Source organism: Rhincodon typus, chromosome 28 (genome assembly GCF_021869965.1).
Source record: "Rhincodon typus isolate 14 chromosome 28, sRhiTyp1.1, whole genome shotgun sequence".
Classification (NCBI taxonomy): Eukaryota; Metazoa; Chordata; class Chondrichthyes; order Orectolobiformes; family Rhincodontidae; genus Rhincodon; species Rhincodon typus.
In genome coordinates this window covers 22525198-22541193 of record NC_063359.1, presented here as the reverse complement: position 1 = coordinate 22541193, position 15996 = coordinate 22525198, and positions in this window count along the sequence as shown.

The following is a 15996-nucleotide window of genomic DNA, read 5'->3' as shown; positions in this document are numbered from 1 at the left end:
TGTCATGAATGATCTTAAAACAGGACATTAGGAAGAATGTTCTTGCACAGCAACAAAATTTGTGCTTGGTATCTGCCCCAGGAGTTGCATAGGAAATAATAGTTTTCAAACTCCCTCCAGACCTGAGCATTTAGCTAAATGTTGAGGTCCCTTTCTCTTAGCAGCTTGCAAACAAATTCTAATCACCTAAGACTCACTCAGTATATATTTCAACTCACTCCACAACAATAATGTGGCTAATGAGACCACAAGCAAATATCGACTTCTATTGTCAAATGATCCCAGCCTTCAAACAGCATGTTATTCTCAGTAACCCAAAGTGTCCAATTAGCTAGCTATATACAATGTGACAGTTCTCTCTTTTGGTATTCATTTGTCTCAGAAGACACAGAATCGCACTTGGGTTGTATGACACTTTGGGATTGAACATCATCTGTTGTAGCTGGAGCAGCCAATTCTTCAGTGTCAATCCATTTGCAGCTGGTATATGGAATAGAATTGGCCTGAGGTCAATCCTTACCAACAAGTCCAGAGAGATGCTGTAATGTTTCTCTTTCCCCTCCTGAAACTGGTATAACAGAGTTTGAATATTTAAAAGGAAGTGCTTTTCAATTCAATATGTAATTTGACTATCTGTAAAAGTATGAAGATGCAAGCCAGCCAGATGTCTTTAGGGAAGTGTAAAGGCCCATCCCAAATTCCATGACTAACACACACACACACACACACACCCATATACACATACATACACGCACACATAAAAACATACACACACACACACACACACACACACACACAGACATACACACACCAACATACACATACATATACACGCACGCACATGAAAAGGCAGGAAAATGGCATGAAGCCATGATGACAATTTTGGAAGTGCCTGTATTGATACAATGGATGGAATGGCCTTCTACTGCATCATATCATTTCATGATTCAGTGAAATAATCTTGAGTACGCTAAGAATTATGCTGACAACCAATTTAGGGTTGCACTTAGACTTGTAGTGTGATGCACTTACACATACTGAAAGTTACGTAAAACAATAGGGCCCTCTTTTTTGCAGGCAGAAAGAATATATTAGCACATAGCATCAATTTAAACACAACACAACAGATTAAAGCCATTTACTGGTTCATTTCTCAGGCAATACCCTGTCCAATCAGAGGCAATATGCCTAGTTTAGAGTTTAGCCAAGCTTGGCAATTAACTATCAGTCATCATCTAACTAGTATGTTCTCGTGGTAAAGCCTCTATCAATCACAGTTTACTTTCCACCCAATCAGACCGTCTTCCCATTTGGTACATAAAATTGTTTCTCCTTTACATTGACATTTCTTATGAATTGCCCTGAATTGACTACCACTTCCCCTAAAACATTAGTTCTATTTTTTAAAAGAATGAGTGGAGGTTTCTTGATCCAGTCTTTAAATATTTGCATGATAAACCACAAACATCTGTATAAGAGAAGGTACAGAATGCTAAATCTATGAGCAGTTAAATACTGAAAAAAGGAGAATGTAGTATTGAATCGTGACAATGTTATCATTTGCACAATAGTAGAGAAATTTTAACAATCACTCCAATTACCCTGTCATACAGCCATTACATATAGGTAAGACCCACATTTTACTTTGATTTTTACTTGAACTATGATATATTAGGCCATGATAAAACAAAGAAAATGATAAGTGGAGAATGATGTTGTTTTAAGAAACAGTTTATTTTTTAAAAATGTTCTATTTATAAAATCCTTGCAGAGTATAACCGGAAAGACATTTGTATCGGAACAAAAAAGCAGCTTCAATAAAGGTAAATTAATTCTTACAGCAGCCATTATAAAGCACACCTTTCCAAGGGTAATATGGTTATGATAAGGTCTCCTAAATTTGATGGTTATTAATCTTGTCCTATTAGTTTTAAAAGGGAGGATTCCGGAATGAAATCAAATGAACTGTTTTATTAAAATAATTACAGGAGTGACAATGATACAACTACAGGTTAACATCGTGCTGGTCCTGATGTTTCATTTTGCCTCAAGAGGCCTTTTTTCAAGTTCTTTTGCCAAAATTACTTCTTTGAACATTTTTTTTTGCGACGAGATGAGCCTTTATTACAGTAATTTATCATCGACACATAAGTGGCTGGATCATAAAACAGAAGAGTCGTCCTTGTAGAAATACATTTTGGATGTTAAAATGCAGCATTTGTGCACAGTCAGCTCTATGGGGAGCTGCATTTTCACAAGAGTCAGGACTTCAGGGAGCTCTGAACAAAAGCAATTGTGCATCCATTTACAAATACAGCTTTGGCAGTCTGTTTTCTTTTTGAAAATTCTATCAGTTAAACTATGGCACTGAACCAAACTGTTAACTCATGGGCCACCAAGATTCTCTTTTGCAGTGCTTCATAAATGAGAAGTGTAGTTTCCGAGACAAAGAGCAAGCTGTCATTTCTATTTGCAGTGTGCCCGAATCCTTCCTAACAACTTGTAGTCAAGATTCAATCACGGGAAATGATATGCCAGGTTGAACTACAAAAATAAATTTATTGCTGCTAACATTGGATGTTACCTTCAAAGATTCCACAATTGCCTAAACAATGGTAGAATTCCCATTATAATTACCATCAATTAAGTTGACAACACTCTCCATCTAATTTGCATTCAGCGCTCTGAAATGGGCAGACATTGGGCTGAGGAACTGGTTATGTTGATGCATGATTTCTTTGACCATTCGATGAATTTTCAGTGAGTAGGTTTCATGTCTACTTGATCACCCTCAACCCTGTCACTGGCCTCATCCCCACTGCCAGTTCTCAATATTTGAAAGCTGGTTACTTCAAATGTGATAATGTGGCCTACTGCCTGATTTTGAACTCTACTCCCAAATTTGGCAGAAAAAAATTAGATTCTGGTCAGTTTTTCCATATCCACTGCAATCCAAAGATAGGTGATTTGAAGAGGTGCCTGAAAGCTGCTGATGATATGGTAAGTAATTTTATTTTTAAATTTTTTTTTTAAGTAAGGAAGGACTTAAGGCCATAAGACCACAAGACACAGGGGTGGAATTAGGCCATTTGGCCCATCAGGTCTGCTCCACCATTTGATCATTGCTGATAAGTTTCTCAATGCCATTCTCCTGCCTTCTCCCTGTAACCCTTGATTCCCTTATGAATAAAGAACCTATCTATTACTGTCTTAAATACCCTCAATAACTTGGCCTCCACTGCCCTCTGCAGCAATGAGTTCCAGAGATTAACCACCCTCTGGCTGAAGAAATTCCTCCACAACCAAGCTCTGAAGGATCATCCCTTCACTCTGAGGCTGTGCTCTTGTGTCCTAGTCTCTCCTACTGGTGGAAGCACCTTCTCCATGTCCACTCTATCCAGGTCTCTCAATATTCTGTGAGTTTCAAACAGATCCTCCCCTCATCCTTCGAAACTCCATCGAGTACAGACCCAGAATCTTCAACCACTCCTCATATGGGGAACCCTTCATCCCTGAGATCATTCTTGTAAGCCTCTTCTGGAGCCCTCTAATGCCAGCACATCCTTCCTTAGACACGGCAAATGACTGACAGCCCACTACAAACCTTCCACTACCCACCCAACTTTCTTCTCCAGGTTGGTCTTTAATTTGGTCCAGTTTTAAAGGCCTTGACCAGCAATCTGTATCAGGATGGTGAATGGAACTCATGAGATCACTGGCTTCGTGCAAGTGAAGTCCAATTTTGGGTGAACTTTAGGATGAGATTTCTGGAGACATTTTCCATAGTGTGGTAACCACTTCACATTATTTCCAATCCAACCTACAATTTAATCCCTCAGTGAACTTACTTGGATCTGGAATCTCATACCTTTTCCAGCAAATCTTGACAATCTACAGACATTTAAAGTTTTGGCAAAGATCTGTAGCTCAAGTTGTGGATGAGATTGTTGACTTGCTCATGAACAAAAACAAGCCAGCTCAGCGAGCAAATCAACAACCTAATCTATAGACATTTCTTTTCTGCTGGTCTAACTGTGCCCATTAAACTGGTGATGTATTATCACGAATTTTCACATAGGACTTCGAGTGCTGAATTAAAATTGCAGAAGTTTAAATTTGAATGAAACAGGTGGAAGAAAGACGAATGAGGCAATATAAGAATTAGAGAGGGACCCAGAGTGGAACAAATTGGAGAAGCAAGAAAGAAAATAAAAATAGGCTTTAGAATAAAAATTATTGCAACCCTTCTGGTGTTAATTTTTTTTTAACTTTCTGAAGGAACGAATGCCAGCTTCTTAGCTCCAACCTTGCTTGGTTTTTGTAGCAAAAATAAATTGCGTGATAGCAGTTGCACAGCAGACTAGCCAATTCAGTGGTAAAGGAATCTGTTAAGCTCATTAAAGAAACATTTTCACATCTGCACTTACACAAAGAGGAGTAGGCCAAGGGTTCAATCAACAACATGTCTCAAAATTGCTGCTGCTTTGGGTTCACAAGAATTACTTTGGCAGGTAGATGCTCAACCACTCATGCAGGTAATAAGGGATAGGAAGACGGTTAAACCTTAAGGCAATTTAAATGCTTGGTATGAAACATAGAAACATAGAAGATAGGAGCAGGAGGAGGCCATTCAGTCCTTCGAGCCTGCTCCGCCATTCTTCACAACCATGGCTGTTTGCCCAACTCAATAGGCTAATCCTGCTTTCTCCCCACAACCTTTGATCCCATTTGCCCCAAGTGTAATATCTAGTCGTCTCTTCATTCAATGTTTTGGCACCAACTACTTCCTGTGGTAATGAATTCCACAGGCTCATCATTATTTGGGTGAAGAAATGTCTCGCCTTCTCTGTCCTAAATCATCTACCCCAAATCCTCAGACTGTGACCCCTGGCTCTGGACACATCCACCATCAGGAACATCCTCCCTGTATTTAACCTGTCTAGTGCTGTTAGAATTTTATAAGTCTCTATGAGATCCCCTCTCATCTGAACTCTAATGAAACTAACCCCAACCTTGTCAATCTCTCCTCACACAACAGTTCCACCATCCCCGGAATAAGCCTGGTAAACCTTCGCTGCACACCCTCGAGAGCAAGAGCATCCTTCATCAGAAAAGGAGACCAAAACTGCACACAATATTCCAGGATAACAAGGTCTCACCAAGGCCCTGTACAACTGCAACAACACATCCCTGCTCCTGTACTTGAAAGGCATGGGAACAACTAGCAAACATGGTGAACATGTTCTCCAGAACTTAACAGCGTGGGAAGAGATGTAAGTGAATAAAGAAATTCAGATAAGGCTAACCTGTGCTTTAGATTGGTACATCAAATAGATGGTACATCAAGCTGTATCCTGATCAACATTGACCATAACTAGTAGCTGAATGTTATCTTATGCAGTCCTGCCCTAATATAAAGTGGGTTGTCAGGGCTTACCTGTCCTATCTGCAATGCCAACCATTGGTGGCTTTTGGTTGGGGTAAACTGTTGCAATTAATCCTGCTTTCTATGCTTGACCTAAGAACCTATCTATTTGGTAGTGGTAGAGGAGAAACCACTACTGAGTCTCAACATGACCTTTCCTTTAGAACAAGATGCAATTTATTGCATGATAGTATTGGGTAAAGAATATTATATAGATAATACCTTAACTGGCTCGGTATAATTATAGAAACTATCAGGACACATGCCTGTTCCCGATTGGACCTCATGCTGTATGACTTCATCTCCACACAAATACTGTGTGACATCACCAGACTGGGTAGAGCTTTATGCAGCTTATACCTTAACTATTTTACAACCATTATCAATTAGGGATGAAGTGCAATTTGGAATAAATATGGCCAACAACCGTACAATCCATCCAGAAATATCAAAAAAAGGGACTTCATACAAGAAATCTTCAATTGACAACAGAGTTGCATGATGCTTGCTCATTTTCGGCAGCTTGGATAGCCTAGAGAACAGATGGTAATATTTCAATCCCTTTGGCTATCTAAATCTGCAATATCGAAAGATTCTTATCTGCATGTAGGATGAGATGTCAGACAATTGGAGTAAAGAGACCATGGGCCTTTAAGCCGAGAAAGCAGAGGTGTCATATTGCAATAACACATCATGGAACCAGTGAAGCATGGGATCTTGGTCAAGCTTAGAATGAGTACTTTCATGTGCCGACGGCCCTATTTAGTCTAAGTATATAGGCAAGCACGCAATGTGAAGCACAGTATATTGTACATGCAAGGATTGTTTCAAGATCTTTCTCCGAGATAATGAAATTTTTTGTCGTTTTGTCTTTCTAGGTCAGAAAGAACAGAGCAACACTACAACAGCGGGTCTGGCAAACTGGAAATAAGGCAGGCATGTATCTCAGCAATTGGATAGCTATGACTGTAGTTTGAAAAGAAAACTACAGTCATTGGAGAAAGTGTTGGATATGAGTAATTGCAGCAGGATGTAAGAAACAAAAGGTGAGCTTCACAAAGCTGGGCTTGGAAGTCCTTCAAATGGAGACCATGGAACATCTCCACATAGAACCAGAGCTCCATGACACAAGCAGTGTGCAGTCCAGAGGGGAAGTGACTGAGACTAAGCCCCAGTTCCACCGCCCTTATTATTCCTTTGCAGAGCAGGACTTAAAAAAAGGAGCTAAGATCAGCTACAGGCTACTCTTGACCCATCCTTGTATCAATGTTATTTTCTGCATTCAATACTGTTATGGTGTCAGAAATATCAGTGATGAAAGGAGGGATCTGGCAGTGGAGAGCACAGACTCTACAGCAATCAGTCTCTGAAACAGTGGATTCAGATCTCCAGAACACTGCTCAAAAACCATAGAATGCTGGCTGAGGGCAATCTGGAGCAGGTGATGGCACCAAAAACACCTACAAATGGCCTTTCGGAGAAAGAGATCCTCAGATAAGTCATTCATCCAAAATGGAAGCCTTAAACACCAGCCTTTGATTAGCCATTTTAGAGAAATGGAAACTAGAATCTGAGAGATCTGAAGTGTCATTTTCTAACTGATGGTTAATCTGCCTTCCAGTAATTATTTGATGCATCACGAGTGAAATAGTTAATGTTCTTCGTCATGGTGCTTTTCTCCATCCTGATAACAACTGGTGTGTCTTTTCCAGCCAACCCTTTCCTGATTAACGTTCACATAGATGGCAAGATACAGGACCACAACAGTGGCAATGCCACCCACCGAGGCTAAAAAACTGAGACAAGGCCATTTTAAATACTTAAAAAGATTGACAATACCAATGCAGAAACAAGTACAATGACACCCTTGGCACATAAATCTCATCATAGTACAGCACCAGTTTAAGTTTAAGAGCAGCACAGAGGAAGAGTAAGATTTGGCATAATTGTAGAAAGAAAAGCCAGTTGTAAGTATATGCATGCATCATAAAGCCATTTTCTGATTGAAGCCCAGTGTTCCAAGGTATCCTATTTGTTGGTGTAGCTTTTGTATTTGGAGAACTGTTTGCAGTGAGACAGTCAATACTATCCGTTCTTTCTGAAGCAACCATTGCTTCCTCTTTGAAAATAGCTTCGGTCAATAGATTTTGGGGTGAGGTACCTTCTACTTGGTCTTCGTGTTCCATGTGACTTGATTCTACATGCATCTCTGACTTCCTCTTCCTCCAGCTTTTGGTTTTCATCCATTTTAAGGACTTGTGTGAGATTGCACAGAATGAATATCTAGGTAAGTGCTTCATAACAGGACGGTAGGAAGAAAAAGATTTCCTTCATGAAATTGCAGTTAGAAAGTGTGTAGAATCCTTCAATAGCACCAGAGCTGAGGAAATGATTTCTAACTATTCCAGTCAAAATTGGTATTTCAGAGAAAGATTATAGATATTCAAAACTTATGAACCAAACTACTTTCTGATTTGATAATACATTGGGTGTAATTCTGGTATAAATGCCAGAATTTCTGAAGCAGCCAGGTTTGTCATGATCCCAGCTGATGTTGTGAATGGATAAGACAGGTCTGGCTTGATAGATCTCTTTTATTTGGATTTAACACAGGGTGGTCTATCACTGAAACACAAACACTCAATGTTGCATATTTGTTTTTAACAATAAAATAAATTTTATTGCACAAGAAAGTAGAGATTAAAATAGAATAAACCAAACCTATAACATGTGTTTAAAGATTCTGAAAAACACAGCAAGAATTACAAACCCATTAATCCCAAAAGCATTCCATTACAATACTGAAACACTAGGGAGAATTTCCTTTTCTATCCCACATAGGGTCTGACTTAACTGTTGCTTAAATTCCTGGTTGTGACAATCTGATAGCCTCTTCCTTGATTTGTCATGTAAAACTGAGTATAAATTTTCTCAGTTTCAAATAACCCCTTCAGGATTTTAAACAAACACTTCTAGTCTGGAACTTCTACTAAACCCTTTACACAAAGGAAGTTTTTAACAATTCTAATTGATTTTCTCCCATTCTCAAGAACAACTTCTTTATACATTCAGCTTCAGCTAAAATCCCTGCAGAACCAACCAACTTAAATCCAAAAGCTTTTGTTTCGAGCTACGTACGTTTACCATATACCAAAAAACTTCCCAGAACCTGCTATCTGAAAGCTTCAGGCACTACACTGTTTACTTTGAGATAGTAGGAACTGCCGATGCTGGAGTCTGAGATAACAAGGTGTGGAGCTGGAGGAACACAGCAGGCCAGGCAGCAGAGGAGCAGGAAAGCTGATGTTTCGGGTCGGGACCCTTCTTCAGAAATTTCTGAAGAAGGGTCCCGAACCGAAACGTCAGCTTTCCTGCTCCTCTGATGCTGTCTGGCCTGCTGTGTTCCACCAGCTCCATACACTGTTTACTTTGCTGGCCTGTAAATTGGCAGCACAATGGCTCAGTGGTAAGCACTGCTGCCACAGTGCACCAGGGATACAGGTTCAATTCCAGCCTCGGGTGACTGTCTGTGTGAAGTTTGCACGTTCTCCCTGTGCCTGCGTGGGTTTCCTCCAGGTGCTCCAGCTTCCTCCCACAGTCTGAAGATGTGCAGTTTAGGTGGATTAGACATGGGAAATGCAGGGTTAGAGGGATGGGGTGGGTCTGGGTGGGATGCTCTCTGGAGGGTTGCTTTGAACTCTTGGGCTGAATGGCCTGTTTCCAAAATGTGGAGATTCTAAGATTCTATAAACAAAACCCCATTACTGTCCAGGAAGTCTCTGTTTCACACTGTGTTCTAGAAGAAATTACCATGGCTACAGAAATACTCACAAGCTACTAATTACACCCTTTCCGACACTCAGAAAGACCATATGCCACTAGTTCAAACATCCAAACTCTAACATAAATGTTATTAAAATGTATATAAATACACAAGTTACATAACATGTATATTTGCATCACACTGGGTGCAAGCGCGGCTCTGTAGCAGCCCTTCGACCAGAATTTATCAATGTATTTTACAGCAGTCTAACTCTAGCGTATCAAATTTTAAAACCTAAATCCCAGTCACTTCTATTGGAACTAGAGCATAATTGCCCAAAACTAAAATTGCAGAATTTTAGCCTCACTTTCTTTAGTTTTGTTCATAGTTGCTGGCGTGCTCAGGTTCAACAGCCCAGTGTGTAGCTTTAAAGACTTTTACTGGAGCTGCAGGAACAATCCCCAGAAGTACAGTCAATCCCCAATCCCTTGTCTGATGCTAGCCTGACTCTACCATGAGCCATAGCTGGAAGAATTAGCCACTACTCAGATATTCCAGACTGGACCAGTATCCCAGTTGATGGGATATCTTTAAAAGACCATTGCACACCCAGGTAAGCACTGTGAGTCTGGAGCTACCCTGCATAGTTTTTTCCCAGACATGGCAGAGAAATGAATTTGGTACTCTGCTTTGTGGACAGGCACCTGGAGTTGTTGGCACTGAGGTGGGATAGGGGAAGGCCATGCCATTCTCCCAGCACTGCCAGAGAAGGTCACAACACCCCCAGACTTTGTCAGTTTGGTACAAGACTACCACCCAGGCCTTGGCAGTGTACGAAGGTGGCCAATCACCTTTTCCATCCACCAGGGTAAGTACCACTATCCGTTCTCTACCTCCTCCTATTCACTCACTGCAACTACGTCCACTTCCCCGCAAGGCTCATGTTCTACCACCCTCATTATATCCTACAACATCTTCTCCCAGTCACTCTCACCCAGTCCAACCCACAACACCACTGCATCTCTCAAAGCTGCCTACTCACTTTCTCAGGACATCACTTGTCCCCCACGTGCGCTAACTGCTGTGCCATCCAATTCTATCTCTCTTAATACCTCCCACTTGTATTAAACAGCCCACAAACAAACAGAAAGAACCAAACTGGATGCTGGGCTGCCAAACATTTGGCTTCTCAACCTTCAAAGGAGAGGAACCTGACTGTGGCTGTCCCACTTGGCCGAGTGACTGTGTCCAAGCCCCTTGGCTAATAGTGGAGGCTGTTTCTAACTTATTGTGCCAGGACCCCATAACCAAACATTTCTCCCTTGACTTGACTGAGGAATGCTCACAAACATGACAACTTTCCTGTCTGCGCTAAACAGCAAGGCAAGGCATGGATGCTGCAAACATCTAAGCAGCTTCAGGGTAAGTGAGTGTTAAGAGAGCAAGCAAACAGCCCTGAGTTGCAGCCTGGTCCAATTGTGAGCTGGGTATCTGTCCCTGCATTAAAGTGTCCTTGTTGCAGCCATGCAATGCTAGTGACCAGTGTTACTTGAGGTGCAGCTTTAAAGGGCAGAAGAGCCCTGTCATTGGATTAGCTGGGATTGTGTGGATGACCTGGTAAGCGTCCAATGCCAACACCCACGGATGTGTAGTATGTACAGTCACTGCCCATTTTGCATACCCTGGGAATTGGTACTGGATGTCCAAGATGGAGATCCGTAGGAACAAGTGGCGAGCTGAGTTGCCAAGTACCTGCTCAGAATCTAGTTTGTTCTCAGTGCATGGTAGGATAAGAGGCCTTATAATGATGAAGTGCCATCTGCAGAGCTGCCAAAAAGCAATAATCTCCTTTAATAGGCAACGCATCACTGCCTAGCGAGAGTCTCACCTTGATGTCCAGAACTTTGTTGGAAAATGCAGCAAGTTGCTCCTGATTTTGGGATCAACCTCACTTGACTTCCCATACAATTCTCCCAGATTTCTCACCATAGTCCACATCCGTTAGGCCCCCATAAGGTTCCATCCAATGGCATTCACACCTTACTGTGCCTTCTCTGTTGGAAATATTTACATTAAATGGGATGAATGAATACACTTGTTTGAACTAAATATGCAGTAACATCACCTGCAGTCTGCTCGTCAGAAATGAAGACACGTTAATTGTTCTGAAAAATAATAATTTTTGCAATTTGGTGTACATCTATTAAATTCAGCTCCAGGGTAGGTAATCTCAAGTTCCAGTTAAGGCCAACATTAAAAGGAACACCACTACCACAGATTTGAAATCATCATGTCACTGAACACATTTAAATGGCAAGTTTTAAAATCTTCATAAAATAGTGTCAAAATATTACATTTCTTCACATTCCATTTAAGTGATTGCTTTCCAAGAAATTTCAGAGCACATTATTTTGGATTACATCAGGAAGGAGAAGCAACCAACTTTTCAACATTGTAGTAAGTCTGAAATAAGTCCACAGAGGCCTGTATCCTGACACCAAGTTACCCTCTATTTACATGTGCATAGTAATTGACACTGGTCCAGCTTCCACAGTGCCAGCTCTCAGAGTGAACAGAATCTCTGACATTCCCATTTATATCTGTCAGCCAGGGCCCCCTGATTGGACCAGGTTAACAGCCCCAATCAGGGAACTCATATTCTATGAGGCCCTCCAGGCCGACCTCATTACAATCACTACATCCCTCCCCCTCGAAGTCTGTGGACATAGGCCTGGTCTTTTGCTTGTAGCCTCTCCTGGGGCGTTTTCACACCAAGTCCAGTTCTTCTGACTCAGCCTCAAATACGGGTGGCATGTACCAGATCGTGGCCTGCCTCTTGTGCCTGGAATGTCTCGGAAAAAACTCATCCTCTTCTTCAGGCAGTAAAGTCATCAAGGCTGTGACATCTGCCATATCCATCTCAGACTCCAAGGTTTCTTTGATGCTGGACAGAGCGGGAGAACCCACAAATTCTCAAACCTTGCTGGATGTTCTGAGGGTCTGGGCATGTTTTGCTTCTGCCCCGTTTGGGAGGTTGCAGCTTTCATGTGGTCCACGTGCGTGTTCAGGCCTCTCCTACTCGAACTTTGTACGTCACAGGACCTGACCTCGCGTCGACCATACCTCTTATCCATGTAGGGCCATTCCCGTGGTTCCTACACCAAACTCTGTCCCCCTGAAGTAAACCCTCTCTCGCTTAGAGGAGTTTTGTATCTGGTATTAGCAGTTCACCATTTGTTTGAAATCCCCGCAAAGGTGAACCGACCCATCGAGCTTCACAATCGATATGACCAGAGGTGCCTGTTCCGCAAACTGGACTGGTTTGATGATTCCTTCACTTTCCAGCCTCCTGATGTCTGCATTTTCTACATTTGCCTCAAATGACACTGGGCGTGCCTTGCAGAATCATGGAATTGCTTCCTGGTCAACACGCAAGGTGACGATTCATTTGATAGTCCCCGCACCTTCCAGAAAAACGTTTGAGTATTTACGTAGGACTTCACTCAAGCAGCCATTTTCTAATCGAATAGTGTTGGGCCAATCAAGGTGAATCTTTCTCAAGTGGTGAGCCAATCAAGGTGAATCTTTCTCAACTGATTTCACTCCACCAAGCATGGGCCCTGAGCCTCTTACTACAATCAGAGGTAACTGAACCAGCAGCTTCTCATACGAGACCAGAACTGAAGTTCTACCTTTAATGTGTAAAGTTTCCCCAGTGTAGGTTCTCAATCTGGCCGAGGTCTTAAACAAACTTAAGGGTTGTTTCCAGAGCGAATTTTCTTAAAGACTGGTTCTGCAATCACTGTTACAGCCGCACTGGTATCAACTTCCAATAAACCAGGTGACCATTTAACTAGACATTTACTCTGATTTTATCTGATTTGGATGTTGCTAAGTGATTTAACTATTCCAAGCCAGATGTAGGTAGGCTTCCCAGGGTGTGCACTCTCCTGGATAACCGCCTATGAGTTCTCTTACTCAGTTTAGGTCTAGTGGGACTCTTTCTGTCTCATGTCTACATACCAGCAGCAACTAAAATGGCTTGCCAGCCTGGATCCTGAAGAAAATTTTAACCATTTGGCCAAGGTTTGGCTTTATTTTGGAGTTTTTCTGTGGACTGACCTGGAGTCGCTCTGTTCAGGATTTGTCCTGAGTGAGGCTATGCAATTGCCTTTCCTCAAGTGGTGTTCCCCAAGCTCAGTCAGCCTGGCCAGGGTGTCCACTTCCATCAACACATCCTGCAACTCATATACTCCACTTGGCCCAGGTTCTAATGGCAAAGCCAGTTGTGGCTCCCGTTTGAACTCCAGTTGGACTTCAGCTAGTAGGAGCTTTTAATAGTTACAACATTAATCCCACTCTCACTCTCATTGCCACTGAAATAACTTCACAGAGGCCTGTATCCCATCACCAAGTCACCTTTTATTCACATGCACATTGTACTTGACACTGGTCCGGCTTTCTCAGAGCCAGCTCTCAGATTGAACAGAACCTGCCATGTGCCTATATAGTATCATAGAATCCCTACAGTAAGGAATCAGGCCATTCGGCCCATCGAATCTACACCAACCCTCCAGAGAGCGTCCCACTCAGAACCACCCCCCTACCTTATAGCCTTGCATTCCCATGGCTGATCCACTCAGCCTGTCCTGATGCTCCTGTTTATATCTGTCAGCCAGGGCTCCCAAATTGGACCAGGTTAACAACCCCAGTCAGGGAACTCATGTTCTGTGAGCCCACCTGGCTGACCTCATTACAATCCCTACATCCTCCTTTTCAGGAACTTTGAAACGACATGTTAGTGGGGGCTCTCAATAACCCCAGCCACAGAGGGAAAAGTGAGGCAGAGTTATTCTATAAATCTACTAACTATGCCAATGTCTGTAATCTGTCAGAATATTAGGCATGTTGGTGACAACCCTTAGGATTAACAGAGCGCTGACATTCACTGTTTAACTGTGCGTACACTGGTGCAATGGTGATACACTGGTGGGTAGTATGCATCAGTAAAATAAAAGTTCAGCCTGAAATTAATGGACTTTAGGAAATAAGGGAAGGTCACTGGAAGAAGAATCAAATGCATACCACCTTATTCTATCATCTCAGTCTGGTTGCTTTTAGTAAGAAATGTAAGGAATATTAAGTACATTTAACATTTCACAGAGGTCTGAACAACAGCTAATTTACCACTTAGACAGCTTCCTGAGCCTTGAAGTGCATGATACTGACAAAGCAGATGCTTAAATCTGCTTTCAATGGCTTGATTTTCCGAGAATAGAACACTAGCCTGAAGCTATAGCTGGAAGGACACACTCTATTTCAGACATGGTTGGGTTGGAGTCTCTCCCACACTTACCACCTGTCACAGGCATGTTGTAAGGATCTCCAGGTTAACAACCAACCTCTTTGGCTACATTATGAATGCATATTCTGCAAGTATCAAGTCCTGGAGTAGGACTTGAACCCAGAGCTTCTGGCTTAGAGGTATACTGCATCACAAGAGCTCTATAAACTCTAACAATTTGGTAACGTTAAGAGCATTATCATTGCTGAATTATTAGGTAATAAGGAGTTTCCAAACAATCAGTTATTTTATCACAGGTTTGTTCATTTATTTATGGAAGTCACCTGCTGGCTATTCCTCTGAGCACGTCTGACTCCTGCTGTGCTGGCCATTCATTTACCGAAAGTTGAGTGGGAAAGGCTTTAATGTCTGTAAACAATACCTCTGCCCTAATTTGGGCCTAGTAAATTTGGCTGAAGCAGGGCATCTCTATGCAATGTCTCAGGTATAGATGTGCATTAACCCAATCACCAATTCCATCTACATTTCTGAAGAAGGGTCCTGACCCAAAATGTCAACTTTCTTGCTACTCTGATGCTACATGGCCTGCTGTGTTCCTCCAGCTCCACACTGTGTTATCTCTGACTCCAGTATCTGGAGTTCTTGCTATCTCCATTTACATTTCTGTTTTCTTTGGAGATTTCAAATCTCATCACTTTGAGATTTGTTACTAATTAGTTTGGTAATGACTGAAATTTGTTTATAGATATGTTGTAAATTGCAGTTTGGGATTTGTTATTTTTAATCAGTCCCCATGTGAATATCCAATGAAAGTGCCAACATTTTTACCAGTAGAATAAGACCAACATTGTTACATTTGTTCTGCTACTGTTTGACAACACTCTTTCTCTCTGGTCCATAGCATTAAGTATATACAATATTTCTGAACGAGACCCTACTGAAAAGGACCTTATGCATCACGGGCTGTTCGTAAACTATTTTCTCACAGCCTTCAGCTCCATATTTTCACCTTTATTTAATTTTTAAAATCGTTAGCAACAATTTAAGAGATGCAGGATTGGGAATAAAACTTTAAACTATTCCCTTCTTGAGCCAGTGGGGTTGAGTGGTTTTGCATTAACAATTAGCACATCACTAAAAGGAATTCCAGACATAAATTTTCTGTGGCAAGTTTAATGGGCAATTAATCTGGAAATCCAGCAAGTGTTTAAGACTAACAGGGAGGATATTAGCAAAACGCCCTTTGTATGCAAAACAAATGGTGGAGAGTGTAAATTGGCCAGCAAATTTTGGAGAGTCATAACTCACATTGTATGTCTTAATCCTTTGGATTTGTACATGAATAACAGCATGAGTTGCTCACATGCTTCTATTTTTTCAGCAAAATCTGACCTATTGTAAATGGATTTGATAGTTTTAAAACAGAGTTAATTAATTGTGCACAAAAAATGAAGTCAGCTATTTTTAACAATTGCGTGTTAATTGTTCTAGTACTTGTATATT